Source organism: Colletes latitarsis, chromosome 6, assembly GCF_051014445.1.
Source record: "Colletes latitarsis isolate SP2378_abdomen chromosome 6, iyColLati1, whole genome shotgun sequence".
Lineage (NCBI taxonomy): Eukaryota > Metazoa > Arthropoda > Insecta > Hymenoptera > Colletidae > Colletes > Colletes latitarsis.
The window spans coordinates 17,145,909-17,173,847 of record NC_135139.1 but is presented as its reverse complement, the minus strand read 5'-3'; the positions used below and the strand labels follow the sequence as shown (position 1 = coordinate 17,173,847).

At 40.7% G+C, this 27,939-nt stretch overlaps 2 protein-coding genes across 6 annotated transcripts in view; one reads left to right on the top strand and one right to left on the bottom strand.

Moving 5' to 3' along the window:
* The window catches only part of LOC143342928 (uncharacterized), a 454,297-nt gene extending 444,266 nt beyond the window's left edge, over positions 1–10,031 (bottom strand). The window contains exon 1 of the transcript XR_013079877.1: positions 10,019–10,031. The gene's annotated coding sequence lies outside the window, so the exon portion shown is untranslated. The remainder of the gene's footprint in view (positions 1–10,018) is intronic.
* Positions 1–27,939, top strand: part of LOC143342924 (uncharacterized) — a 432,164-nt gene that overhangs the window by 183,337 nt on the left and 220,888 nt on the right. The gene's annotated exons all lie outside the window — the stretch shown is intronic.

The window sequence follows — 27,939 nt, the reverse complement described above, 5'->3', positions numbered from 1 at the left end:
CCGTTTCGAACGGTGGAACGACGGAATACGAAATTCACCGCATAAACACACGCCGTGGCGTCCATTTGCTGTCTCTTCGTGGCCTGTCCTCAGCTCCGCGCGGTCTCGCGGTGCGTGTAGACACGTCGTGGACCCCGATCGTCCACGGCGCGCCGCGAATGCACGGAGAACTGGTATCGCGATATCTCACGGCGGCTGCCGCCATTAAGCGCAGATTGCGCTTTCGTGGTGGTCTACCTATGGGGTTATTACCAACGACCTGCCACCCAGGATCGAGGTGGGTGTGCCAGGTACTCAGCGCTGCGTCGCTGCTCCGTTATGCTAAGCAGCCGGAGTCGTCCCTCGCTTGTCCGTGCTACGGTTCCCTCGGGTCTGGAAAAATCTTACTTGGCGCCCGACGCGTGTTCCACCGTGTCTCTCCAAGGGTTATCGCCGGTTCACCGGGCGTGGATGGCGCCGAAACTCTCGAGGGATGAAAGATATTGCGATCAGACCACGAAGGAATCTCTTGGTAAACATTTTCCAACGCGCTTAAGGGGGTACTTTAGAAGTCAATTTTTTAGGTGTCATTTGGAATTTTTTCTTGAAGAACCATAAGATATTATTGCATTGGAATTTATGACATTGTTCTGACTTATATTTAAGGAGTATACATTATTTTTTTCATGAAAATATATTTAAAATTGTCGACGATACAGCTATTTTAGTAGAGCTGCAACTGTTGGTAAAAATACTATTCTAAAGACATGTTCTTTCAGAAAATGAAATAAAAAAAATTGATTTGTTGAAGCTCCTAGACTAGAATACATCCTTAAAGTAGGGTTGTAACTCCTTCTTTGGTAGTTGGTGGGATTGGACCACCTTGAAATAATTTGTCAAGATCAACTTTTTGTATAGGGTAAAGAAGAGAGTTTCTAAACTATTGTAATAATAAACGTCTCATTAGTACATTTTCACCTCACAGCTCAGTGAAATATGTTTCAATGTGAAAGTCACAAAAAAAGAAGCAGAAATAAGTAACAATTCCATTTTTGATGATAGAAGCAATTACCGCGAACGTGAATTTATTCGTCGACGTCGAAGGCCTTCTTCAAAACGTTATAACAAATTCACGGAGCACGTGCAGTGTATTATTTTCAAGTTAAAGTGAGATCCTTGCGGGGAAATATCGTCGAATAAATATTCGCTCGCAGTAATTGCTGTTGCTACCGAAAAAGGAGTTTTCACTTTCTTGCGAATTTAATTTTCGTTATCGAACAAAATAATTACCTTGCATCGGCATTTCGAGGTCGTTGAAATCGAGAAGCACTTTATTTTCAATAATTACCCAGCATTTCGATACTTTAAACATTACTCGAATTTTTAACCGTACGAATATTGCTCGAATATTGTACGTGTTAAATTTTTGGATTATTGTAATGTTTCTCATTTGCAGCTTTAAAAAGTGTATCTATTATTGTTCACTTCTCTCTCTTAACAAGTTCTTAATGTCAAGTTTCACAATAAGGCAATTCACTTGTCATCAAATCTTATATATTAAAATCAACACATTTTTACAAATCCATTCTTTTTTGTGGTCATTCCTTGTAAAAATAAATTTAAACAAAATTAAATACTATACGTGTGAAAAATGATTTCTAATTAAATCGTACGTCAAGGGGTTAAGGTTCCCCTTTGCTCAAAGTATTTAAACCATCCATAACTCTGAAACTTGAACCTTGAACCTTGAAATTTTCCTGAAATCCAATTCGACCCGATTATTCATCCCCCTCTAACTAACATCAAATCACTTTCCCAGTAAAATTAGAAGCTTCAGCTCGATTTTCCAAGTAAAACTCGTGGAACCACCGGGCCGGAAGTCTCCGCGACCCCGGAGGAACCGCTGTCAAGCGCTGAGACGGGGTCGAAGGGTCGAGTATCGCGCGCAAACACATCGTGGATCGTACATATGCGACGCACGTGTCCCCATCGTTTACTCATGTTTCCCACGTAAAGAAAGGGACGACCACGACCAGGACGGAAAAATACGCGCACGTTCGCGCGAGTTTGGTGGGGATGCGTTGGGTTTACGGTCGGTGGGGGAGGAGGGAGAGGAGAAAAATGCGCGCGTAAACGCGCTCGTCGTCCGAGACGGGATCGCGCCAGCACGCAATCTTATTAGGGACGTGACATCGCGGAGCAGGAAGTCCCTCCGACGATATTCTTTCGTCGATAAGGATAACGAGGCAGGTCAGTGAGCGGCCGGGCCACGAAGCCCCGCTTAATAAATCACGTTTTCCCATGGCCCGGCGATAATCGACGTGATCGCCGATAACTGTCTATCGATGCCAGATATAACAGGATCGCTCGTAGGGGAAAAGGGTACGGGCGTCGGGATTTCGTACGGGACATTTCGCTAATGCTTTTCTAGCGGACCGTTCGCCGATCTTGTAACGTGTTCCGTTCGTTTCCTGGTGTTAAGGAGGATCGATAGATCTCCTAACAGCCACGCTAGAAAATGTCCCTGTACATCCTAATACTATTGAAATTTTTTGGTATTTTATTTGACGCGTTGGGAAATTCTTCTGCTGTTATTTTTTTACTTTTAACGTGGTTTGCTCATTTCCTGGCGTTGAGGAGGATCGATAGATCTTTATTGAAATTTTTTGTAATTTTATTTGATACGTTAATAGACTCTGCAGTTATTTCTTTAACCCTTTGCACTACGAACCACAAATCTTCCACTAGAAGATTATCATAAATGTTGCCTCGATCCTGAGTCTTGAAAATAATACTATTATGCATAGATTTTACTCCATAAGTATCTATTTTGGTCCCTGTCATTTCTGCCATATTCACAGTTACATACGTGAATTACGTTATTACGAACTCTATCGAGGCGATTGAAATTTTTATTTACACTAAACGATACACAGGTACTTAACTTTTTGCCTATCATTTGAATGTTGCCCCATATTTGTATTCAATTAACTCCTCAGGCCTGAAGCGTACCAAAATAAAGTCCAGAAATTCCGAAAAACTGAAATTAATAATCGATATCGTGGCAGTGAATGGAACTCCCACGAGTGGCCACGGTTGCACGACATTATTACTAATCAGTAACAAAGTCGAGGCCACGCCTTTCGAGCCCGTAATTAAGACGAGATAGGAAAGTGCTGACGGTCGAACGGTATCGGTGAAACAGTCGATATATAATCGGTAATCGCGTAACCGATATTAACGCTCGCCGCGAATGCTCCCTGCGATCTCTCCGCTTCGCAGACTCTCGCTCTTCTTAATTGGAATTATCCATTCCAGATACTCTACTGCCTTCTGCAATGGTCGGTCACGCGTGATGGAGCCGCGTCGGGATCTGTCTGTTCTCGCTTCTGCGACCAGTTTCCGCGATTAACATTTCAACGATATGAGTCGGTTGCTCCGAGGCGACGTTTACAAATCGGCGGTCGACCGACGATCGATCGTGAACGATGTTTTCTTTCTGTTTCCGATCGGTCCACGCTTGCCCCCGGAGGATCGACGCGATATCGTCTGCTCCATTTATTATCGGTCGAAACTTTATTCGGGTAATTGATTACCAATTAAAATTACGTGCAGCGTTTTAGTCGTGACGTTCACTCGACCACACAATGAAATTTCTATCTCGTGAAATATCTTCTGTAATTTAAATTTCTATTTAGAGTAGAATTTTCCTCTGTTTTATCGGTAAATTTACAGACATTCATTGCACATATTTGTTATTAAAATCTACGTTGACATGGGTAGAAGGATAAAGTAAACAAAACATATTAAAGTCAATATGTCTGCCTCGTAAAATATCTCATTCTACATACAATTTAAATTTCTATTTACAGTAGAAGCTTGCTGTGTTTTAACACTCGATTTATGAACATTGATTGCACATATTTTTTATCAAAACCCACGTTGACATGTCCACATAAAGTCAAACAAAACATATTACATTTATCAATATGTCTGCCTAGTGAAATATCTCATAATTTAAACTTCTATTTATAGTAGAATTTTGCTCTGTTCTTTTTATCAAAAGCCGTATGTCCACATAAAGTCAGACAGAGCATATAGAATTTGTCGAGACTGTCAAATTAATTGCGGTAAAAACAGCAATGTATGGACGATGTAATCGACGATACCAACAAGGTACGTGTTTATCGCTGTTAGTTATTGTTTTGTGAGTAGAATCTCTTCGAGTAATAGAGGATGCTGCATTGACGTTGGTGAAAGGATAGCGTGAGAAGGGAAGGTGATGAGTTTGCGTTTTGCCCTGGCATTGCTGTTAGATTCGTCAGCAAGAAGTGTACACCGTGAAATCCTAACTGAAGACGTTAGTGGTTCGGTTCGGAAAAAGCAATTGCCACCTGTCCGACTCGTTACAAGGGTTACTTTATACGCGAGGGTTTTCTCGAGATTTAATAGGGTACTTTACGTCGTCGGCCGACAAAGGGAAACGAACCATTCGACGTGCATGAGAGAAAGGGTGGCGCAAAAATAAGGGTGGCAGTTTCGTTCGGGAATAACTGGAAAACCGATGAGCAAAGACAATTAGCAATCCTGCTTTAACTTAAATAAAATAATATACGAAATGCAGGGAAGAAGAAAATTGTTATTTATTGACAGTTTTCAATCACTCATATGACATTCTCAAATTGACTAAAATTCGTAACTTGAAAGGGAACATATCAGATTTGGAGATTTTGCATACTGCCAGAGTGACTAAAAATTATCGTCCATGATAAATGGGTGAAATTGATCCCTCAAAGTAGTGGTAGTAAAACATATTTCCTCGAATATATCGCAAATTATTGGAAATATAGGAAAATATTTTATGACGAATTTTACTGAACAATTTGTTCAAGTAATATCTTGTCAAGTGAATTTAAAGACAGTTTAATATATTTTGCATGCCTCAAAAATTTTTCAACGACTGTAATTTCAATACTAATCGCGAGTACCATCTTCCCCCTTCGCCATATTTTTAAGTACTCGGAACCGGTTATCGATATGCTAAATATTTCGCATAAATCAAGAAAACAATTATCTAGAAAAACATAGAGCTCGAACGAGACCTCGGCAGTACCTTAATTACAATGTGAAATGGATTACCGTTTCCCGTAATTGATAGTAAATACCAACTTCGCGTAACCGGAGACCAAAGTCGAGAGAAATTAAATAATTAAGACTAAAATGTCGTAGGAATCGATAAAATACATCGACGAGATGTAATTTCCGTCCCGTAACGAGCAGTAGGGAACGAAATTTAGATGCGAGCGTACCGGAAGCGTACGCACGATAATTAATTACTTTTATCCGCGAAACGATTCCGCGAATCGCGAAGGGATCGATTTCTCCCGACGTTAACGCGTTTCGTAGTAGCTGAACGATTCCGCGACAGCCCATAGACGCGCTGTTATTGGCTCGAGCACGACGCGCATATACGTCCGAATGTTAACCGCGCGTTTACAAATTGTCCTAACCGGCCGTTTTATCGGGGAAAAATCCTCCTCGGGCTCAATTACCAGCGAATTATATTGCTCTCTTAATTACAGGCACGAACGCGCGCGTCCGTTGTTGTTATTAAAACGCGCGCAGGCGAGCGGCGGATCCCGCCAAACAAGTTCTGCGTGAAAACGTAACTGCGTACCTGCTACCGCCGGAACGAGTGCAATTAATTACGGCTACCGCGACGGCCGTTAACGTTCTATCGAACCACCGGTGGCAGCTGTTTAGCCGCGTTAAAGGACGTTACTCGAGCGTTTTGCGTGCGCTTTTGCCGAACGGAAATCGATCGGACGCACGGTATCGGGCGCGTACGCCGCATTAATTTGCGCGTGGAAAGTCAATCGATACGAACGAGTCGATAATAATTAAGCGGTACGATGTTTGAAGCGGCTCGTTAATTATTGCGCTTTTCCCGCGGTCTGTATTTCTCTTTCTCGCCGTTGCTTTCCCGCCTCCGGTTGAGTTATTTAGTTATTCGGCGAGAAAGCACCGATTAAACCACTTGACGGACGATTTACGCTCCTTTGATTCCGATAGCGAAACGAAGAACTGTGTTCGATCGAGGCTTTGAGATTTTGATCGTCCACTGTGCACGGATCACTTGTTGGCATCTACGAACTGAGTTGCATAGGAGCATATTATTTCGCCCATTTCCCATCATGGAACACAAACTTCTAGTCTCTTAACAGTCACGTTATATAGGAGTAGATTTTAATATAAACTTTAATTTTGGGAAATTGTAAACTGTATAAATATTAACTTTTTATACGCATGTTTCACTCCCTTGCAGAACTTTTATAAAAACTTGAATATTATGAATTTATAGGAAATTTCATGCTGTTTTGATTGGTGACAGTCAAATTTAAGATACATATACTAACTTGAATATGAATTTTTACAATATTGCACATACTTACACGTTAAAAATTCCCGAAGAGGTCCAAGCGTCGATTCACGGTCCTTCGTTTATTAATATTAATATTTTCCCCCGTTGAGAATTCAATCCGTCCGTGAATTTCGCGCGAAGCTGTTTTCGCGAATATTCGCTGCGACCTTAGAGTCCCATTCACAGTCAGTGATTCATTCGAGGACGCTCTACGCTAAACGCATTAATGAATTCCTCGCGGAGGGTAGCTACGCGCGGGTCTCGTTACGACGCACTCGAGACGGATCCCGGTGGTTTTTCTAAAAGCTAGTCTTCTAACCGCGTAGCAAGATATTCCGTGAAGTTGGGAGTGCCTCGAGCGGCTTGACAATTTAAGCTGCTTACCGCGTCGCGCGGGATCTAATGCGAAGAGTAACTGCCCGTGGATTAACACGTTAACTATCTCGCGCTGGAGACCCTTTCTCGCCTGCCTCCACGAAGTCGTTTCCTCTTGAACATCCTTCGTCGACGTCCGGAACTCTTGGAGGACGTTCCAGGCTTTGGAGAAAAGCGTTTTCAAATCGAGAACAACCTCCGTTCTTCTCATGGTTTAGTTCTTTTCACGCGGTACTTATACGGCGACGTAGGAAGAGATTTTTAATTTGATATGATCAATGATATTCGGGTGATATTAAGACAGAATTAAATTTATTATAGATTTTCGATTCTGTTAATATTTTCAACTCATCCTTTATAATCGTGTCGTGTTGAGATAAATATTTGTTCGAACCAATTTTCTGAACAATCTATTCTACGATCAGTAAATACATCGAGTTGCAGCCATAATATATTATGATTAAATTAATTATATTAACGTGGTCGTTATAAGAAAGTTTGTCAATTTTCTTGCTCGTTCTCATCGAATATTTCACCACAAAATGAAGTGAAATAAAAAATCTGATATCTTTTAATATATTTTTCTACGTATCCTTAAACATTGTTACGATATAATAAAAGTACAGTACATTTTTACGCGCGTTCAAACGCAACAAAACCAACTGAAAGAACTCGTTCTCATCGAATACATACTTCACCACGCATTGGAGTCTCTACTGCCACGCATCGAAGTCTCCGAAAACGAACCTGCGCTGTGCCCCCAAACCGTTTGCAACATAATTCACAGTACGTTTCCTCGTAAATGTAGTCACTTTAAAACATCGAAATCTCCCAAACGCATTATCGATCTCACGATTCGTTCTCCCGTAAATCTGGCAATTTTAAGACTTTTACCACAAATATTCCGCGCGATAAAACGTTTGGAAATCCACTTCAGTGAATCACTCGAATCGCGATGGCGAAGCTCGCGGGGATTCCGCATTAATCGTCCTGTGATGTAAATGAAAAAAACTCAACGACGCACTTTGTATCGCGACGGGCAAGCGTGTAATCGGGAATCGCGACAATCACAATTTTTCATCGTTTTTAACGCGAGCGGGATTTAAAAAATTTCGACGCAACATCGTTTTACCGGACGCCGGAGCGAGTCATTATTTCGCGACCGCCCTTTTTGCTCGTTTTCGGCGACGTTCCGGGGTCAGGTTTAAATTAACAGGACAGTGACAGCGTGTTTTCGGTGTCGCGGTAGCGATATTTCAGCGTACTCGCTCCGCGGGACCGTGACCGGCGCGAGTGGCCGCGCTCCCAGCCAGCAACAAATGACTAGCGCCACTCCTCTGACGAGAGCGTACAACCTCCGCTAATTACTCGGTAAAATGAACGAGACCTTCCCGGCCTTATCTTCCCTGGAATATCGTGACCGTTGCGAGGCTTGTTCGGATATGAAGATCTCGCGAGCCACGACGGACCCGTTTCTCGCCGAGATAAAGCCTCGACGTCCTCGACGCGCCCGGAGAATGGCAGCCACCGAAATCCTCGCGAGGAACGAGAATTATTTTTAATTGTGACGCAACGACCAGTTCGTACAGCTCTCGAGCGTGTAATTGAATCGCGAGGACTCGAACCAAACCGGAGGGAATTAACAAATGGGCAAAGGTTCCAAAGATAGTATAAAACTTTGATTTTGGACATTCGTAAACCGTGTAAATTAAAATTAACCGTATTAATGTGGATCGTGATCAAATTTATTTCCTTGAGGATTAGTTTCAAAATGGAAAGTCCTGTCTCATTTCTTGAAGTGTAAGGAATTTGATCTTTTGGAAATAAATTGAGCCATAATAGTACTTTCTATTCCTAGATAGTGCTATAAAATTAATATTCAAAAGCAGTTCCGTTAGTTTGTTCCATACTAATATGGGTTCTGATCGAATTTATTTCCTTGAGAATTAATTGTGTTGATTTCAAAGTGGAATGTTCCTGTCACTGAATGTTGGTATATTCATGATACTGTATAAAACTTTGATTTTGGAGAATTATAAACTACATAAATATTAACCATACTAGCATTCATGATTTCTATCCAAAATTTCCTTTAACATTTTTGTTTGCGAATTAATTGTTTCGATTTCAAATTGGAAAGTCCTGTCACCTAGTGTTGATATATTTATGATTCTGTGTATGGTAAAACTTTGATTTTGAAGAATTGTAAACTACGTAAATATTAACCACACTAACATTCATGAATCCTACTCAAAATTTCCTTCAACATTTCACCTTGAGAATTAATTCTTTCGATTTCAAAGTGGAAAGTTCTGCCATCCAAATATGGACGACGTAAAACAAAAAATCGTCAAGAAATGTTAGAATTGTCTAAATCCACGGAAAGATCGTGCCCAGGGAGATCGAGTTTTCGTTTCGGTGGGTCGCAGTTACGCGAGCGCTAATCATTCGTTCGAACATCGACCACGTGCGCTCGTTAGGACGTCGGTGACTTTTCGCTGGACGTTCGTACTTCCTGGGTGGATGATATCAACGCGACGATTAATCAGTTATCTCCTAAGGAGCGATAGGAATGGCGTACGATAAAGGGAAGAGCAGAGGATGCGAGACGGCGACGGCGGTCGATGTTTCTCAGATTTATCATCGCCTCGGGCCACGGACTCCTGGGCGAGCGTGTGCATTCAATTGCCGTTGCCAGCTTATTCGTCTCTCGTTAATCCCGGCCGATCGTTTGTTACCTCTTAACTCGCGATCCACGGGCAATTATTCTCGGCATTACGCCCTCTCGCTGGCCCGGATAGCCCGACGCTGCCTCCATGCACGACGATTAAGTCGGCAAACGGTCTCGAGGCAGTCGCAGGTGGCAACGAACGTGGCCGCGACGAGGCAGCCGCGGAACAGGAAATCATTAACATACCTAATAATGTATAACTTTAGACGCCTGAAGAATGACTTTCGAGATGGAATTACGCGCCGGCGATAAGGCAAATGAGCCACGATCTCCCGGAACGCGCGCGGATGCCCTCAGGTCTGGGTTAGGTCTCGCCTCGGGTTACCGCTGCGAGACAGCGCTTTCTTTTATCGAGGGAAAGCTCTTCGCGTTCCTATTCGGAAATTGCATTCGTTGGGAACTGGGTAGCCGTACCAAACTAATCGAGTTTTTATCAATTTTCTTTCTACCTCTTTGCAGCGTAGCCTGGGGCCACCGAACGGACCATAGCTCGAATCAAAACATCGTCAAACGTTACGTTTTTTCTGTGATATTGTAACGTGAAGCCATTATATGGATTTATTTTATTTAGGCCGACTTGTCTTTTCGACGATGTTACCGGAGGCACTCGATAAGGAAGCGTTAACTAGATTGGTATTAGGCATAGTGAGATGAAAACAGGAGATTCAGTTTGTGAGCACTATAAATGCAAAGCAGAGTCTTAACGAGGGCTCGTTGTGGAGTTCAGTGTTGTTATTTGGACTAATTGTTTTTGTGAATTTTGTTTGTAACCTCTTTGTAGCATACTTCTGTGTTTAGCTCGAATCAAAACATCGTCGAACGTTTTATTTTTCCTATTATTGTGGATATAATGAGAAGCCACTACCCAGATTCCAGTTTATTTTATACAAGTTTTCTATAAAATTTGCTATCTGGATTTGAGGCTTATCATCCAAGTAGCTCCAGTAACATCATCAGGAATTATTTATTTTTTATTTTATACTTAATAATTCCTGACGATGTTAATGAAGATACTTGGATGATAGGCCTCAAATCTAGATTGTAAGTTTTATGGAAAACTTGTATAAAATAAACTGTAATCTGCGTAATGGCTTCTCATTATATCCACAATATTACAGGAAAAATATAACGTTTGACGATGTTTTGATTCCAGCTGAATACAGAATGCAACAAATAGGTTGCAAATGAAATACATTTATTTATAATGATGTTCTTAGGGCTACTTGTATGATGAGGAAGACTTAAATCTAGATTCCAATTAAGTATAGAAGAAAGTTATGTGAACTCACTTTGTGAGCACTATAAATGCAAAGTAGAATTTTAATAAATGCAACCTTATTGCAATGATCTAGCCTCGAGTTATCACTTGAAGCACTTTATTTTGCTATTAAGATATTTCAGAAGCTGTTTCTCTTTATCTATAATTATTTTTGTGCAAAATTTGATATTCAGATCGGAGAATTGAAAGTACTTCTCTCGTCGTTAGGTCTGGTAAATTCGAGAATCACCGTGTATTTTATCACTTTCGTAACGAGTATCGTAAATCTAACTGTTGTCTGATCGCGAACGATATCGTTGCCAAGTATCTAGATATTGGGGAGCGTTACGAACGAAGAGATTCCTCTCGATCGCGATCTCTGGACACCGTTCTTCAAAAGAGACTTTATCTGGTTGCGTAAAGTCGGTCGAACGGTGTATCTTGGGAATAGCGAACGTCCCCAGGGAAGAAATGGCGAAAGACGGCCTCGTCCGCAGGAAGAAGTCGCTGTTGTGACCGGCTCGAGATTAATCGACAAGATAATCGCGCGAGATGCTCGCTACCGGAAAGAAGGTAATGAACATCCACATAAGCACCGCCGCTTGATTTATGCTAGACCCCGGGAACATTATACTTGGATCTCATAAATGTGCCTCAATTTTCACTATTATTAAAATCGGTCTCAAAAGTACATTGCTGTAGCAATTGATCAAAATTTCAAGGATTGATAGAGATATTGGTCTTTCTAATTGAATAGCGTGCAGCAAAACTTTGTAATTTTTTTAAAATGGTGACTACAATATGTACTGAATAATCAATCACCTTAAAATTTTAGAGTCGAAGAATTATTTTTATACTCCAGTGTAAATTATTGTTAAATTTTTATGTGAATGGTATCTGAAAATCGTTTCGAGTTCACGATCGTTGTTAAATTAATGTTAATAAAATATACTCTCAAAATTGCAGTCCAATATGAACATTTGTTAACTTCTCTTTACTCAATGTCTTGGTATTTAATTGTATAAAATATAACATTGATCTATAATGTAAAAATGGAGAAAATGAAAGGAAATTAAGGAGCCAAGGAGAAGAGAAAAGTTATTTTTCAAACACTGAATAACATATATAGAAAAAACTGAAGCAACAAAATTGAGGTTGAAGATTGGATACATAAAATTTAAATAAAATTTTTATTCAAATAAACAGCTTACGAACACTCACCTATGGATCAGATTTTTCTAATAAATTTGCGTCTGTCTAATTCCGAGAACAGTTTCTTTCACTGCGCGACACTGAAGCCACAGCGTGTCTGACTAAAGTCGTATCATTTCACTTTGGAGTAGAACTAAGTTTGCTAAGAGTGCATGCATAGATTTATGACAGATTTTGTTGTTCCAAGTGCTATAATATTGTCCTTTTTCTTAGCAGAATTTGAATGTGGTGGTTTTTAGAGAAACTTGATTGTTTGAAAGAAATCGATACACTTTTATAGGATAACAGAGAACAGATTTAACGCGCGCAGCGAAGCATGAACAATGTAGGTGCACGAACGATAAGCCAATCGCGAGACTACGGCTTCTTTGAATGACAGAAAACGGAATACAAACGGACGAACATCTTCCTCTTGCACATACTGAAATCAGTTATTATACATTCCACCCTTTCTGCGGTCGGGTAAAATCTTTACTACACAAGACTGTGTTCAATCAAGATTTACAAGAATTTAATAGTGACAAAATTGTCTTAAATTCTTCTGGTAATTAAATTTATAATATTTATAAAATTACTTGGCACGAATATTTTCTTCTAACACATATTATTATTACAACTTTCTACTAAACACAATTATTGTAACGTATCAAATTCATTCAAATCACTAACCGATATACGAATATAAGAAATAAAAAGATACATCTGTTCACGTAACAACGATAACCAGTTCTGATATATGAACGAGTTCAGAAAATTTGTCGCTATCTCCGAAAGACACAAATTAATTTGAACGTCGAACGAAACGTTTCGAGAGGCCTCGGTTCTCGATAATTGTTTTACACCGAGCGGCATTTCGAATTTATCATTTGCAAATAATTGAAAGAACCCGAAACGATAGTCCGAATGCGTCCATGATTTGCTACCGCTCTCCCAGAAATTCATCAACATCGACCGAATAAGAGGCTCGAGACACACACGCGTTGCAATTACACGGCGAACCCAATTAAACGTTCGCCGGAGAAAATTAATATTCCCAATGATCGATCTTCGCGACCGATCACAAACTTTGTGTCCGTCGGACGGCCGGTCGGCCGTAAATTCATCGATAATTATCGATAATCCAGCCACATGCGCGCCCAACCGGCATTGCCAGATGGCGTTCTTTTCTCGCGACCAAGCCGCTGTGCATTCATTAAAAGCTGCATCGCGCGATTTATTAGCGAAACGTGCTGGCGCAACGTGCCCCAGCGAGACAATTAAGAAATCGCCTCGCTCGCGAAACGGAACGCTACCTCGAAACGATCGTATAAACAATATCTGCGATAGGGAACAATTATTCTTCCCAGGGATCTTAAAATCAATAATAGATATTTGCATACGTTTCTGGTAAACTTTTGGCAATTCATTCTGTAGAAACGATGGTTGTAAAATGAAAGAACACATTTTTCTGCGATTAACTATTTTTTGAGGATTAGTAGTGATATGCAAATGAATACTAAACTTTAGGCAGATTACGAAAATCGAAGTGGTTGGACATATACTCTGAGTATAACTAGGGATATATAATTTTTGTTCAGTATTATTAAAGTATCTAGAGTTACTCTTACTTCTATTCATACACTATAATGGTGATTCACTGTAAATGAAAAAAGCTTTTTTCTTATGGATTGAGTCCATTTTTTCATACATTGAGATATTTAAGGGTTTAAAGTAGAAATAAAACTTGTCAAGAGTCATGGCAGGTTGGAGACATTGGCTTTCGTGTGATCACCGAAGTGCAGCTGTACTTTGGGATGGGTGACCGCTCGGTAAAAAAACACGTATTCTTGATTTGTATACTGTTTAATATTATTATGCCTCTGTATTAGCTTTGTAATTAGATATTACTTACATGTTAATATCATAAAAAACAAAATTAAAAATAATACCACTTCGTAAATAGAAAATAACACAGTTGTGTAATAAACAAACAACATTTGGTAAAAATAAATAGAAAGAATTGAATAAAAAGCAAGTTTCTTTCAAGCAAGATGAATTCGAGTGGGAGTAGCTGCACATAATAATAATAATTATAAAGCAAAAAAAGAATCGTAAACCCTCTTGGTAGGTGGTGTAGCAATTAAAACAGCAACAATAAAATCAAGAGAGTTTAGAACAAGTAATATATAAACTAGTAATACACAACGATACTTGACACGTTAACAAGGATGAAGACGGAGAGAACAAAATGAAAGCCTCTCAAGGAGCAAGAAAAGAAAGAAATTGAGAAATAAAATAAATAATTTAATAGGTAAATAATCTCTACGACTAATAATAAGCATACTTGCCCTAGAAGTAATCGAAACTCGGTGACCTCGAATCGCATCCCGGTGGGATTAGGGTCAAAAAGCAGGACAGGAGGATTTATTGTCGGAGCGTGCTGACGCACCGCGACCGGTGAAACAATTAAGAAATTGTTTCGGCCGTTAACCCGTGAGGTCGCGGCCGTGATTCATTGCCAGCGACGCCTTCCGACTCTGCCGGTTCGTCTAATGCGATTCTAATAGCACCGTGCCAGCGCGAGTACACAAGAGGATGCGCCTAACCTGGCTCTTCGGTTGTCGCTGCCAGCTCATCGCGTCCGGATCCCTCTGCTTCCGCCCTGCACGTTTGCGCGTCCTCCGGCGTTGCAATAGTTACACGCTGATTATACGCACTCGTTCCCAGAGCGTTCCTTTTCCTCGCCTTCCTCCCGGAGATTCGTTGATGGACGAAGAAACCACCACGCGAGCCGTGTCTGCACATCCATTCCGAACGATCGCGTTTCATACGGAATGAATGCAAGGCTGGTTAACTATTGTGTTTGCAAACGAGGACATTCTACGTGATTCATCGGACCCGAGAAGCACTCGTTACGAGCGATTTATGGATTCGGTGAAAGAGGAATTGGTGATCGCGTTTTTCGTTTTCGTTGCGCTCGTCCGTGCCTCGAATTTTATAGATTACAATTTTCTCTGTTTGAGATTTGTTAACGAAGGATTAATGATCGTAGTTTCTACTTGCGATTTGTTACTAGAGATTTAACGAAAAAGAAATTGGTGATTCGGTATTCCTATAACGTGTTTCGAATTTTGTAGGTTGCAAAAGATTTATGTATGAAGTTTGTCGTAGTTTCAGACCAAAATTACGATACTACGCTTTGAATTAAAACTGAAAACAATGTAGGGGAAATAAAATTGTAAAATGGAAAGTTATAATTATAACCTGAGTTTTCCTGCAGTTATGGATTATGAATATTGCAGTTTCTCCGTGTGATTGCTTGCGATTTATCGTGGTCGTGAAGCTCTCGTTGCGAACGATTTATGGACACTTCGAACGACCAGAAAATTGTTGCTCCGATTTTTCTCGATCTTTCAAGTACTGTTACGGTGTTTCGTTCGTTCTCTAAATTTGTTGGCTGTAAAATTCATTGTCGTATAGGTACAATTCTGCATTTCGGTTTTTACGCCGCGACGAGAAATTACGAACACTATAGTTTCCTTATATGATTACACGCGATTCTTCGTAAGAGGCGCTCGTTCGGTGTAATTTATGAACCGGTTAACCACTTATGTGCCCGAGCAAACTCGAGCAATAGAGTCGACAGATAAACTCGTGAAATTATGCTTACTGGTTGCAGCGATAAAAACTGAAATGAAAGGTGGAATAAAAAAATTTGACATTTTGCAACACTTTTACACGTGACTCAAAAAAGGAACTGTATGTACTTGCTAACTCAACAACCCTTGATAATTTTGCTACCAAATTTTAATCAATTATGCGTCAATAATATATTTCTAAGCTCAGTAACACCCTTGCTTCCAATTTTGTTTATACTTCCAAAAGAATACACAATCTTTGCAGAAGTTAAAATGCCAGGACATCGTCCACGTACTAAACTGCAACCTAAATCGCAGCCAATTATGCTCGTTGGTCGATAAATCCAACCGAAATCCCATCATCGCGCGACCCAAATCTGCGACACGCGAAACTACGGTCAGGCTCGCGTTGAATCGGAACTAAAGAAATAAAATAAAATCCGAATGCACAGTTACACACCGGTCGAATCGCGTGCTGTTCGCCTGGTCGAAGGGCCAAAGGTCCCGTGACACAAAACGCATCGACACACTCTTCTTCAATTAGAAGCTCCGATGCACCTTCGTTTCGTGTATGAATATGCATGCCCGCTGCCAGACGAGGCACGCGAGAATCGTCGCGGATAATAAATTCTCGCTCGCACGAAAAGGTACGGTCGGATAATCATCTGCGTTTCGACGCCCTATGGGCCCATCCCCGGTGTTGATTTCGGGGCCCTCGGGAACCCTACACGGGGCATAAATCGCGGACGAAGTTCCTTTGGTTTCTGGGATCCTGCGACGGGAATTATTTCGGTGACGATGCAAACATTCGCGAAATTTTTCTTTCTATTTGCAACGGCGGTAAATGTTTTCTTCGCAACGACTGCTTTAACCAAGCATAAAGACACGGGTAATTTTTCACGTTATTTTTTACAATCGATGTTCCTCGTCGTCATAGACATTTACATAGATGTTCGAGAGCTGACAATGTGTGTTTACATTCTGGAAAATGTGCTTGATGATGAACCTTTCGAAGTAATTAAATATTGTTTCCATTGTATTTGAGCAAAATTACAATTGTCAGACTTTGCATTCCTATGAATTTACAAAAGCTAATTAGTATCAAGTTTAACCAAAATTGCAATTTGTATATTTTTTATTCTTACGCATCCACGAAATATTGAAATAGATTTTACTAAATCATACAGAATTATCGATATATCTCTCTGTTTGAGCATGTCGAGACACTAAATAGGCAATTTACTGCCACCAAATGAAATCCAAAAGCTCGGTCTGATAATCATAGTCTCGATAGAGGTATCTAGGCCCCATTTTCTCTTTCTTCTCAATTTCTAGCACTCGATTGTCGCCTAAAGATGTGAAGTTCTACGAAAGGTTGCCAATGTTATCCGCGCGATCGTTGCACTTTGACGAGCACCGAGAAACGCACTTGACCTGCTCTCCATACTCGAGATACACTGTATACTTAGCTGGACCGCGGTGGTTATTATGAATACCGGCGCATGATGTACGACGCTCCCGAAGGGAAGTCACTCGCCGATGTTGATTATGAGATTTTATCGCGGTGGAAAGTTGACAACCAGACTCGATGGCGCGCGCGCTGGGAACAAGACTTCTCCTCGTTGAAACGCTCGTCGGTCCTTTTGCTCGCGACGGGACGTTCCGTGAACACGTTCCCGGCATTTGTGAACAAATATTTTGACATAATCGTATCGAGTCGCGAGGCGAAACATAATGGAAGCAAAAGATTTTCTTGTTACACCTTTCCGACCAAATAAAATTACATAAATCATAACGTCGTGCACGTCGTGTCGATGATGTTTCCAATTTAGATCTCAACCGGATTATATTCTGTACAATAGTGTGATACAATAATTTTAAAAATTAATATAGTAACCTCTTGACACACGATTTTATCTCAAATCATTTTTCAAACATATACTATTTAATTTCGTTTAAATTTGTTTGTACAAAAGGAATAGATTTATTTTAGGAATCTATTATGATTTTAATACAGGGTGTTCGGCCACCCCTGGGAAAAATTTTAATGGGAGATTCTAGAGACCAATATAAGACGAAAATCAAGAATATCAATTTGTTGATGGAGGCTTCGTTAAAAAGTTATTAACAATTAAATTAAACAATTTCAAATCGTTTTATATATAGATATACCCCGGAAATTCTACCCAGTTTGGAGAAAAAAATTCGAGAAGGTGTGAAATTTTTCGACGAAAAAAAAAATTTTTAATTAATTCTAAAAAAATTATTTTCGGTTGCGGGGATCAATTACAATCATATTTGGTGAATAGACATACCCCCGAAATCCTACCTACTTTCGAGAAAAAAATTCAGTATTGACGAAACTTTAAACGTTAATAACTTCTTAACGAAGCCACCATCAACAAATTGGTATTCTTGATTTTCGTCTTATTTTGGCCTCTAGAATTTCCCATTAAAATTTTTCCCAGGGGTGGCCGAACATCCTGTATATTAGACTTGATGGCGAGTCGCCTCATGACTGTGAAAGATGTTAATTAAGAAATAATTTCATCAAGCATTGGGAACATCGATATTTTCATTCGTCTTTCGTTCAAATAAAATTCAAGTTTTTAAATTGAATAAATTTCCACGATGATTAAAAGATAAAGATCCGTTTTATCGTCAAACGTGTAATATGTCACCTTTGCCCAATACGCGTGGTTTGGTGGTGGAGTTCGGCTGGCCTAACCCAAACCTCATGTAGAGTGACTCTCCTTCGCTACGGATCCGTCATAGTGTCAACATCACCAGCTACGTAGCCTCTTCTCCAGTAATCAAGACCACTGCCTGCCATCTTCTTCTTAAAGAAAGTAAAACCAATTTTATTTCTCTACGATTCGACCAGCAATGTACCATCCTAGTATTTGATCGTTCTTGAACGGAGACAAAATAATAAATCGGAAGCCAAGCGATAAATTCAGCCTCGTGGTTCTTTTCACCTTCCCGAATAATGTTACAAACGTAAATAAAAGTCTCGATTATGAATATTTCACGAAGCACGGGAATTGTTATTTTAATGCGTTGGTCTCGTCGATTGTCTATTGTTCGACCGCAATTTTGCCCGTTTGCGGTTCGAATCCGGGTATCATGGAGGTTCCCTCTCTGTCGCTGTCCTGGCCAGATTTCAGAGCGACGCGGCGGAAATCGACCGCGGCGGTATAATCAAATCGTGATTATTATTCATGCGGTACGCGTGACTTTGCCCGCGATAATGTATGCACAATGCAGCCGCGGGGATGCAGAGCTGAAATATTGGCCGGAAGAGAAATTCCGCACGCGAGCGTAATTGCGTTCTCGCGGGGGACGACGACGACGACACCGGTCGGATCGATTTATCGAACGATCGGCGAAATCTCTTTCGCTTTCCCGCGCCGGAGTCGTCGCGTGGCCCCAGTCACGACGCGCTCCTTTTTCGCTTTGCGCGCGGCGCAATCGAAGATTACGATCGTATCGATCCTCGAGCTACCATAACAGCCTTCTTTTTTCGCCTCCTCGTCGCCCAGAGTTTCACCTCCGACGAACGTCTTTATCAATGTGATTAAACGTACTCGAATCGCCAAAACGTTTCTTCTTTTCTGTCCTCACTGTCGAAGGTATTAATTATTAAGAGGAATAACCACATTTGTTCCAATAAATACTAAAAAATACTCAAGACGTGATCTTAGGATCATTTTTACGTGTTCAATCCCAGGAACGAGAGAAAAATAATTATTCAACGACCCATGGAAATTAAAAATGATACCCTCGACTTATTAAAAAATTTATATTTATCCTGATATTTATTTCTTTCGATTTACAATTCTGGTTTAAAATATGTTACTTTCTTTTTCCAAAATGGCATTGCTGCTTTACGTTCCGTAGAAATAACTTCTTCAATTATCAATCGAAAGGACCAATTCATACTTTTGGCTTACTGTGCTCTTCCTCTTGGATCGTATCCTAATAAAAAAGTACGCTCGACCGTAACGTACGCGGTTATTTATCGAAGACCGTGCACGTGAAAGTTGATTTATAGCGGCCATAACTATCCAAGAAGTTTGAAGCGTAGCAGTTCAATTCCTCAGATTTGTCCGAGAGCAATGAATCAGATCGAATACAAATTCATCTCAATGTACCCTGGGATAAGTTCACTGTTCGCTGAAATTTCTCCTCGATTTTACTTCTAAATGCTTCATTATTCCGATCGGCCTACGTCCAATGGAGGGAATCGTATCCGCGGAATTATAGTTCCGTTTCGACGGATTATAGATTCGTACGCGTACACCGTATGCATCTTACGATAATAAATGACGGTGTAGGAGCATTAACAAGCGATACCGAAGCGTTGTACTTATCGATACTCGCGAAAGTATGTATTCCGAAGCGCGCAACTGTCTGATGGGCACGAGACGGGACGCGGAGAACCATTATTTTCCTCGTTATCGTGTTTCATACGACGGAACGCTTTCAAATCCAACGATGCCGCCGAGTTCTTTCTCGAAATCCTTCAGTTTCGCCGACCAACGTCCCCCTAAACACTCGGAACGTTCGCCAGGCTCGTGAATTACCGCTGAATCATGCTTGGCTGCATAACTTACGATCAGACACCGGTGACAATATCTTTACACCTATCAACGCATCGAGACTTTAACTTGGACGTCTTTTTCTATTAGTACATTAATCATCGAAGCTCCGAGTGGTACGCTTCTGGTATCATTTTTAACCTGTCACTTACCCGGGGTGCAGAAATTTTCTTCTTCCTCGAGTGGTAGACAGATTGAAATGTATTTATAGCGCTCGAGCCGTATTCTGAAGAGAAATCTTTGGGAAATGCCACGGTAATCGACTGTCGTTATTTGATTGAAAGGAAAGCGAGATGTGGTCGAGGTTACAGAACGCATAAATGTTATTTATTAGCTCGTAAATATGGTTTGAAAATCTTCAGAAAAGGAATCACTGCTTCGTTTTTCGTACAATGTATCTTTGTAAATCTAGTCTTGAGATTCTGTAATTTTAAGTTATTTTTTAGATAGGTGAGTTTCTTGTACTTCTAGAGTTTTATCGTAAATTTTTGGAGACAGTTGAATTCAACAGTTGTTTTAAGTTTTGTGAATCGTCTAAATTGCCTTGAATATCCTAGGTTCCTTGAGTTGTTGAGTTTCTATTTTTTTTTTTTAAGTTTCATCGAGTTCTTTGAGTGACTCAAGTAGGTTAAGACAATTTGTTGAGTGATACAGATAATTTGAGAAACTCGAAGGACCTGTAAACATTACGAAACTGGTAAAATCTTAAGAATTTAAGGAACTCCAGAATATTTAGAAGATCTGGACACTTAATAATAGTAGAAAAATTCCAAAATTACCTGATTTGACAAAATTATGTAACTAGTAAAATCTTGAATATTTCATATATTCAAAATATACATTTTCAATACTCTAGAATATTTAAAAATTGGAGTTCTTAAACTCGTCAAGAATTAATTCTAAGTTCCCAAAATTATCTGACTTGAAAGAATTATATCTAGAATATTTGGAAGATCTGGACAATTAATAATAATAGAAAAATTGGAGTTCCTGAAGTCGTCCGTTCCAAGTTTTTAAAATTAACTGTTTCCTCTAGTTTATTTTATTTTATTGGTGTATTGCCGGTTGCGGAGACCATAAAATAACGCAGGAGGAGGTCATCGCGATTCCATGGAAGTTGAGATCTCAATCGGTCGGTGGCCAAGCACGCGTTTTCCCGTATTAAACGTGTCTCGCGGTCGTGGAACGATTTGCCAGCGCCACGGAGACGACGCACGTTAAATCTCCACGAATCCTTAAGCCCCCGTGAGATCCTTCCGGGCTCTCGTCTTCGTTGCACCACCCACGTGGCCGTAGCTGTCGAGCCACCGATCCTTTTCATCCTAAACGAGCGATTCAAAGCTCGACGTAAGGTAAATCCCCCGGCATAGTCACGGAGAAGTCGTATATATTTCGCCTGTACCACATGCTCGCACAGTCCGAGCCTCCTTTGCCCCCTCTTGTGCACCGTGTGTGGTCCTTTTATATAATTTGTTCCCGGTCTCCTCCTCCTCCTCTTCCTTCTTCCTTCTCTCGCTCCCTTTCGTCCGCGTCTGCTCCTCTTCGCCGACGATTACGTTACAGGCGCTTCTGAGAACGTTTGCTCTTTCCTCGCGAGGCGACATCTTGCTGAATTTTTCTCTTTTACAAAAAACAGAAGAACGAGAATTTTAGAATCTATTCCTAAGTTCCATTTCTATTTGTGAGAAATACAGAAGAATAGTAACCTTCCCATTTACAACACCCTAAAGAAGAAACTGTCTCACAGCAGTCTTCGTGAAATCTGGCGATCGAATCGAGATCGTAAGTTTCGATCCTACGATTGTTTTCATTTGTGCTTTTCAGCGTCCGTCGCCATGAGAAACGCGCAGCTTCACCTTGCATCGTTAACTCGGCAATACTTATCATACGGTAGAATTATAATTGGAGAAGAACAGACTCGGGTTAATGGGCCGCGCTGTTAATGGACCCGCCGCCAATACGCAGCGACAGCTTTCTCCGCGCGTGGTCCGCGGAACAAATTCCTCGCGATGGTTTCATTACGATCATCGTCGGCCTCCGGGGTCCGAACTGGCAAAAAGAGCGTTCCGTGCACGCCCGCGAAACGAACTCTTGACCAGTTTGTAACAGCCCGTAATTGTAGGTGTTTCCGCGTGGGAACCCCTTCGCGGTGAAAAAAAGTACGCTCGAGTATTATTACGCGATACTTAAAATCGAGCGTTACGACCGGGCGCATTTAGAAGACCCTAATATCGCTAATGCCTCGCGTGCAACGAAAGACGAAAGTGGACGCTCCCTCGAAAGGGAAAAAGCATGGTCAACGGGGCCCGATCGATGCTCGTCGCGATTCGCTCGTAAATCATGCAACGTCCCCGACGACGAGGGTCCGAGGACCATTTTTCCGGGGGCCGTTCGCCGGACGGAGGCGGCCATAAATCTAGTTAGCGTGAAAGTCTGCGGACTGAGAACGCGAGCGGACTCGGAGGAATCAATTATGTCGCGAATTGTCTCGCGATATCACGTTCTTTCGTCGAAAAAATGGTCCCTTGATACGTTGGCGAGGACCTCAAGTTCACCTACTTGAATTTTTTTCTTGAAAATGCGTAAGATTTCGAGGGTATGTCTATTCACCAAAAATGATTGTAATTAGCCCCCACACTCGAAAATAATTTTTCCAGAACGATTTGACATTTTTTTTATTCGCCGAAAAATTGAGGTACATAATTTGATTATAAATTCTAAACCTAATTTTCGAATGAGAAAATTTTAAGCAGTTAAACAATATATTCTATCAGGTGTTCTGCCACCCATACGTTAATAGTTTATTTCCTTTCAAGACGTAGAAATAATTCCAGATACATTTTTCATACAAGCATAGATATATTTCATAATTGATTTAATGGGAAATTGAGAATATCGAGACAAGCTATTTCTATTTTTTAATCGATATAGAACTCCTAATATTTTTCGATAACGTCGTGTAATGGATCGATTCGTGTGTTTGGAAGGCGAGGGACGAGGAGGGGGTTTGCGCGACATTTCCGTGCACCGATGACGCGCGAAACGACAGAAATCGAGGCTCGGATCTTTCACTTGGCGGGGAACGTGAGAGGCCGGGGCCGATCTCGAACGGTCGCGTGGGAACTCCTGGCTCGCTCTCCCGCCCTTCTTTTCCTCGTGGAAAATTGAATGGTACAACGTGGATGAATACAGGCGATCGTTAGGCGACCAATCGCTCGCCGGCAACGCGCTCTTTACGAATCGACCGGTGAAATGGCTTCGATAAGTGAGCCGATAACGACCGGTCAGGGGACCGTCGACTGCACGTCCGCGATACAAGCCTGGACGCATACGACGACGAGTTTGGGGTCATCATTTTATAGCTCGATCTAAAATTATGAGTAGAAAGCCGTTCACTCCGTGATAAACTATACACGTGTTGTTGGGAAGCTCGTTAGAAGACTCGGTGGGGATTTTGATGCTTCGATAGTTTCCAAAATTCGACGACTTTGGTTGGAACCACCCTATGAATAACAGGTTAAAAATGGTACAAGAAAGATTCTATTTGCAATTTAAAAGTTTCCATATGTCTTCCACATATTTACTTGCTAAACAAAAAATTACAGCAGGTTATGCAACCCTCAGAACCATTTAATTTTTTCGATATCACCAACACTTTTGAGGATATTTAAATTAAAACAACGAAACCAAAATTACAGCTTCTTGTCGTATCAATCGTATCTCAATTTCTTGTAATTGTAGAACTCCCAAAATTGTTTTCTAACGACGAGAGTTTAATAAAAATTGTTACCATTTCACCAAAATATATAGAAATATATTTCTCGATCGACGTAGCTGAAAATTTGTTTGTCTCGGTTCCCACAAGGGAGACGTTGGCTGATTTCTGCGATGGAAGATCACGTCAGAGACAAACAAGGAACCGTTATTGTCGACGCGTCTTGTTCCATTCGTTTAAACTTTCATCGGACAAATCGCGGTTCTAGCCGTCGCTCGTATCGGTCGTCCCCTTTGTGCGCGAGCAGCTTGATTTCTCTCGCGTCGAATTTATCGCTCGCTGCCTCGACAATATTTGCACTTTAATGGGAAGAGGTTAATCGCCCGTCGTCGACCTCTCAACCGGGCAACTTCTTCGCCAGCGGTTTTCGCGCGAAAATCGCTCCTTCACCGTGCACTTTCATTGTCGTTAGAAAACCGAGCGCGCACGCTTCGCGAAGACTTCCATACTTCGACTGACATTAACTTGCCGCGTAAGTACTGTCCCGTCGGAGTATCTTTCCTACAAATTCGATTTTTAACAACGACTTATATATTTTAGAATCCACACTCGGCCCAAAAAATCTCAGCATCTTTACTGATTATAATTTTCACGAAGCTTTTGACTGGGTAATACTTGAAAAATGAGTAAAAAAATTTCGGATACGATGGGCATATAAATATTTAAAAACATGGATACATAAATGAATTGTAAGTATTTAGGTAGTCTTATTACGTTTGTTCGTAATGAGAATTGGAAACTATTTAGTAAATAAATTTTAAAATAAACATAGAAGGAAGTATAAATAATAATAGTTGTTATGTTCATCGGATAGAGGATGAAATGCCCTTTGAGACGAGCGTTCAAACGAGTCGATAGCGTAATTAGTTCCGGAGATAGAAGGGTTCGAGCGTTTGTTTATGTCGGTAAGGTCATTGACCGCTCACGTGACCGTAGTAAATAGTAAATTGGGGTAGGTCAGCACGATGCACGCGCGCGAGGGAGGTTCGACGCGTCAGACGAAAACAGAGATAGTCGAATTAGAAAAAATACCCTTTTACATATCTCCAAAACGGAAAGTCGGATCGACAGAAACCAAAAACCATTTTAGAGAGGAAGCTTTACCGCTTCTAACGATGGTTTAGTTATGCAAGAAGCATAAGTAATTTCGGAACTGTACAGATGTAAAGTTTGTGTACTTTTAATACGTGTTGGTAGCCTGTTTATTAAAATATTACAATGTTACTAATTACTAAAGAAGTTTGTAAATAATATAACACTTAATATGCGTGAAAAATGAGACAATAATACATAGAAATAAACGTCAGTGCTACTAGATAATTTAAACATTAGCTACACAAATAAATAAGAATTGCCTAACATGTCCGTCTATTATTAGTCATTTCCACTTGCATTGGTATTCCCAAACATTGATATTGCTACTAGTCATAACTAATTCGTACACAATGAGATTGTCAAAAAACAAATAATACCTACAATATTTAAGAACACCAAACGCAAGTAGAATTAACGAGTCATGGACAGACACGTTACTCAAATCATCCTCGATTACAATTTTCAAAACCAATTTCCTCGAAAACGAAGTATCGTACAATAAACATTTATTACATATTTTTATCCATAACACAACACTTTCTCAAACTCACTGTTTATATTGTATAGACTGTTCCTTGGAAGCTATAATCCCGACAGACAGTTCGTACGAACGAAGCGACAGACAGAACTTACGCAGCTACCTAATGCATAATTCCTTCGCAACACGCACACATGCACACGTGCACAGGTTGCAACGAGACGGCGGTTTCTTCCTAACACCTATAATTTAACGCGTGCTGCCTGGTTTTCCACGATACCCGGTGGCCCACTCGCGACGAGGCTCTAACGGTTCCCTCGATTCAATTTCCAGTTGGCGGTTTCGTTTTGACGCGCCTTCGACTTTCGTTCGTCTACTTTCTCGGGAATCTCGTCGCAATCGCAAGAATGATTTTCCGCCGATAACGCGTCGGGTAATTTCAGTTTTTAAATTCGTACTCCTGTCGGAGGTCGAGCACGGTAGGTAATTGGTTTATTTGCACGCGCCACCGGTGCTTCGAACCGGTCGCGACTCTCGAGATCGAAGAAACTGTGGCGTGGAACGTTACGTTGGAGCAGGTTTCGAATTCGTCTCTGAACAAATGAATTTTTAATTTGTAAAAGAGAAAATTTATTTGCTCTGAACACACTGCGTACCAGAAACGTTCAACGATTGGAGTCACTATGGTGCTGGAATCTCATACTCCATCGCTAGAACGTATCAAATTTCACTTATCTTAATTTTCTCGTAGTTGGTTGTATCCCATGTCTCTGTTAGACGTGTTTATCGGCAGTAACGTTCGTACTCTTTTCAGCCAGAATTTCCAGGCTAATTAACAACTCGACTTAACCTCGCTATTTATCCCAATCTCTCGAACACCGCGCTTTATTAAATCGCCAATTAACTCGATTAAATTTCTGCAGCTCTCTCTCTCTCTCCCTCGTACCAGTAATTATATACATTGTTGATGGAATAATACGTTGCAGAGGAAGGAATGTACACGATTCTCTCGACGAGCGTTTAATCGAACGGGGTAGCTTCTTCGTAAGCGAGACACGAAATTAATGAACAGGTCCTTTGACGTCCACCGATGCTGGAACGATCGATCGCGGTACGTAATTGCTCTCAGCGAACGATATTGGAGAACAATCGGCGCGGGGCACGGGGGGAAACGTCCAAACACGTGTGGCTGCACCGGTATGCAAACCGGTCGTAAATTCATGCGGCCGGTCGGCGCTTATGAGTGCCCCCCGCGGCTTTTATGCGCGCGGCGGTTTGAACAATGAAAACGGCTCTACTGAAATATTGTAATGGTGGACCGTGATGCATCGGCGCGGCGCCCTCTGTTCTCACGCGTAGCAGGATCTTCGATTTTCGCGTGGCTTACCGGAAGTATCGGATCGCTGCACGTTTCGTTGGATATCGCGGCGTCTCGACGATCGATCATCAAACACCCCCCTTCGAAACCTCTGCGAGTTAAGTATTCGTCAGGTGTTAAATATTCGTTAATATTAACCCTTTGCAACTTGAATTTTAGACGTATTTCTTGGACAGGCTTTATTCTTTTCAATGGCCCCTTAGAATCTTGTTCCTTGGGTAAATAAATATTCGAGTCGTTTGAGGTTTAATAAATATAACCAAATTAAAAAATTGTTATGTAGAAAATTATATATATTTATTCCTTGCATAAAATTTTCACTAATAATATGAAATGTGTCGATTTATGTTTTAGATGGTCATTATAGTCATGTATTTGACGTAAAAGGCTATCTAAAATGTAAATTAACACATTTCAGATTATAGAATTATAGAAAATTTGTACGAAGAGTAAATATAGTTTTTTATAGAATGTCTATGTAAAACATATCCACTATTTGTGTGGAAGATACCATTAATTAATATTGATTTTAATTTATATAATTGTTAAATGCAGTTAGAAGAAAACATCCCTTATTTTAGTTCACTTTACGACCCAGCAAGGTTTCAACAAAAATCGAAAGTGTGGGACAAATTGCGTATGTTTCTTATTAGAATTTGGCGATGCACTTTCTTACCACGCGTTGAAATCATCGGAACAGTCTCCATTCTACCACTGCGCTCACAATTTTATTACAGAAAAACTAGCCACATTCTCGGTCAGAAATTTCCACTGTATCCTTCACAACTACTTCCCCCATATATGTACAAATTTTAGATTGTCCATTTAAAAATTTAATACGGATAAATAATAATTTTCCGAACCCTTAAGAATTCAATTGCTCCAGAGCTACTGAATCGTCGTTCATAATTTTATTTCACGAAAACTAACCTCATTTTCGGTGGAAAACTTTCACTGTACGATTCACGACTACTTCCCTCGTATATGTAGATACCAATTTTAAAAAATTTTTAAAAATT